Source organism: Schistocerca cancellata, unplaced genomic scaffold (assembly GCF_023864275.1).
Source record: "Schistocerca cancellata isolate TAMUIC-IGC-003103 unplaced genomic scaffold, iqSchCanc2.1 HiC_scaffold_1092, whole genome shotgun sequence".
Taxonomy (NCBI): domain Eukaryota; kingdom Metazoa; phylum Arthropoda; class Insecta; order Orthoptera; family Acrididae; genus Schistocerca; species Schistocerca cancellata.
The window spans coordinates 3,290,354-3,294,220 of NW_026047091.1; positions in this window are offsets into that span (position 1 = coordinate 3,290,354).

Sequence of the window (3,867 nt, forward strand, 5' to 3'; positions counted from 1 at the left end):
TATGAACAATTACATCCCATGGATTTTATGAACGTATTTAAAGTTTCATTTGCACGAGTTAAAAATGAACCAGAAAAAAATCGATATTTGTGTAAGACACATGAATGCAGGTGCTAGGACGTTGGGAAAAAATATGTCCAAATGTGTGTGAAACCTTATGATACTTAACTGCTAAGGTCATCAGTCCCCTAGCTTACACGCTACTTAACCTAAATTATCCTAGGAACAAACACACACACCCATGCCCGAGGGAGGACTCGAACCGCCGCCGGGACCAGCTGCACAGTCCATGACTGCAGCGACTCAGACCACTCGGCTAATCCCGCGCAGCGATATGGGAAAACAATGTAACTGATTAGTATACTACTTTTGTAGACTTTGTGAAAATGCGTTTCTCTGCAGATACTGGTTGCGTGAGAAACAACCTAGAATAAAAAAGAAATTATTTGCCATGCACAGTTACGATCGGCACGAGGGGTTGATGCGCTACTTTCTTCAAAAACACTGGGAGCGCAATAGTTACCTGGACAATCCTATTACTGATGATGATTTTATTATAATTTTTATGAAGCATTTACCATAGAAAGTAAGGAAACGATTAGCGTCGCGAACATTTGATGATTTTTGTGAGCTACTATAGATAATGAAGGAACGCCAAAGGGATCAGGGATCAGAGCGAAATTCGACTGACAATGTACTTCAAGTTCATCATTGCACCATTTTCAATTGTACTGTGCTGTGTGTGTGTGTGTGTGTGTGTGTGTGTGTGTGTATGTGTAAGTGTATGACGTTTACATTTATTTTCTATTGCGCCGCGATCTGTTAATGATGACTGTCGCTTGGGTTCTGAGGCGATCCTGCCACGTGTTCTCTTTCTGTGTTTAACCTGACGACACTACGTTACCTCTACGTCAGAGCCTTGAGCAGCCGCTGATGAAGTATCAATGCAGCAGTAATGCAGCAGCAGTGCAGTAGCGAGTCGCATATTTAGCTTTCATATTTGTTTTGTAGTTTGATTCTTAATTTCTTTCCGAGTGTTTGTGCGCTTGCATATTTAATTACATAAAATCCTTGCGTATTGTCGTATTTGAGAGGAGTTATATTGCTTATTGACAGCTGTGAAGTATAAATTCGGGGAGTCGTTAGTCAGTTGTTTGTTTTGGACAGCCAGTGCTTTCTGATTATTTCATAGAGTCAGTTAGAAGCAGACAGAGGCCAGTGCAGTTTCATCTGTGCTTGCAGAGTGACGTGTGCGAGCAGCAGTAGCAGAAACTAGTCGTATATTCAGTTTTTCGTGTTAGTTCCGCAGGTTTAATTCAAATTACTTTGTGTGTTTGTGTGCTTGCGTGGTGAAATTTTTCGGATCTTTGCGTATTTTCGAATTAGAAAGGGGTAGTATTAAATTTTAATAACGGTAGAGTGTAACATCGCGTAGGCGGTTGTCATTTGTACTAAGACAGTAATATCTGTATAGTAGCGTAATCGTGGTCATTTGATTGCTTGGTTCGTAAATAACTCTTCACATATCGCAGCTCAATGTGGCGCTGGTGACGTAATTGTGCAGTCCCATATTGCTGTTTTATTTTTCGCATCTCTATACCTCGAGATATTAGTAGTAGGATGGATAGGACGTGTGCGTGCTGTGTGCGGGCGCAGGAGGAACTGGCCGCGGTTCGCGAGCAGCTGAGCGTGCTGTTGGCCACGGTCAGCCGCCTTCAGGCTGCTGCCTCGAGGTGCAGCGACGGCGGAGGGTCTGGCGCGTCGCTCGAGACACCCCAGGTGTCGCTTGCTGCGTCCACTGGCTCAGCCGCCGAGGCACCTTCTGGTGTACCCGGCGCGTTGGGGCCGCCCTCATCTCTGGGTGAGTGGCGGACTGCAACGCGTTCGCGTCGCTCGAGGCGTAGGGTCAATGTGTAGGCTGGCCGGTTGGCCTCGCCCGTTCATCCTGTCAGTGGGGCAGGTGGCCGCTCCTTCAGCAGGACCCGAGCAGGCACGCGGGGGCAAAGGCTTGCTGGTTACTGGGAGCTCCAACGTTAGGTGGGTGATGGAGCCCCTTAGGGAAACAGCGTACAGGGCTGGAAAGAATTTCAACGTGCACTCGGTCTGTCTGCCGGGGGGCCTCATCCGAGATGTGGACGCGGCCTTGCCTACGGCTGTCGAGCGTACGGGGTGCAGTCGTCTGCAAGTAGTTGCTCACGTCGGTACCAATGATGACTGTCGCTTGGGTTCTGAGGCGATCCTCAGTACGTACGGGCGGCTGACGGATTTGGTGAAGACTGCTGGCCTCGCACGCGGGATGCAAGCAGAGCTCTCTGTTTGCAGCATCGTTCCCAGAGTGTGTCGGGGTCCTTTGGTTTGGACCCGAGTGGAGGGTCTCAGCCAGAGGCTTCGTCGACTCTGTGGCGGTCTTGGCTGCAGATTTCTAGACTGGCGCTATTGGGTGGGGAATTGTAGGACGCCCCTAGATAGGTCAGGGGTGCACTACACAAAGGAAGGGGCTACTCGGGTAGCAGAGTACCTGTGGCGTGCACATGGGGTTTTTTTAGGTTAGGCAGTAGTGCGAGGTGTCCTGATGAACACTCACCAGTCGACGTGCAGGCAGGGAAATCAGGACGCGCTCAGTATAAAGACACTTCAGCTATCAAGATATTAGCAGTAAACTTTCAGAGTGTTCGGAATAAAGCTCCTGAATTTACTGCGCTCCAGGAAGCGTGTGGCGCGCTAATTATTCTCGGGATTGAGACCTGGCTGATCCCTGAGATAGGAAGTTCTGAGATATTTAGTGAGGGTTGGAACGTGTTTCGGAAAGACAGATTAGACACCGTAGGAGGTGGTGTCTTCATTGGAGTTGACAAAAATATTGTATATACTGAGGTCGAAGTAGAGTGTGATTGTGAAGTTATCTGGACACGTTTAACAAGGCTAGGAGAAATAAAGTTAATTGTTGGGTGTTATTACCGGCCACCAGGTTCCACCGTGACAGTTCTAGAATCATTCAAATGGAGTCTACACTCTGTATCGCAGAAGTACCCGGATCATGCTATATTAGTCGGAGGCGACTTCAACTTACCTAGTATAGACTGGGATGTCTATGGATTCATTACAGGTGGTAGAGACAAGCCGTCGTGTGAATTACTTTTGAATACATTATCCGAAAACTGTCTTGAACAGCTAAATCGACAGCCAACGCGTAATGGAAATATTTTAGATCTGGTAACCACGAACAGACCAGACCTCATCGACGGTGTCAGTGTTGAGACAGGGATTAGTGATCATGATGTTGTCATTACGACTATGGTTACGAAAGTTAAAAAGTCGGTCAAGAAGGCTAGGAGAGTATTCTTACTAGAAAGAGCAGATAAACAATTGTTAGCATCCCACTTAGTAAGTGAATCGACTTCATTTACTTCCGGTTCGATGGACGTGGAAGAATTATGGGCAAATTTTAAACACATTGTAAATCACGCATTGGAGAAATATGTGCCGAAAAAGTGGGTTACGGACGTAAAAGACCCACCGTGGTTTAACAGCGCAATTCGGAGAATGCTCAGGTTCAAAATGGTTCAAATGGCTCTGAGCACTATGCGACTTAACTTCTGAGGTCATCAGTCCCCTAGAACTTAGAACTACTTAAACCTAACTAACCTACGGACATCATGCACATCCATGCCCGAGGCAGGATTCGAACCTGCGACCGTAGCGATTGCCCGGCTCCAGACTGTAGCGCCTAGAACCGCACGGCCACTACGGCCGGCAGAATGCTCAGGAAGCAAAGACAGTTGCACTCGTGGTACAAGAAAGATCGGGAGAATGAGGACAGGCAAAAGTTAGTAGAGATTCGTCTTGCTGTAAAAAGAGCGACGCGCG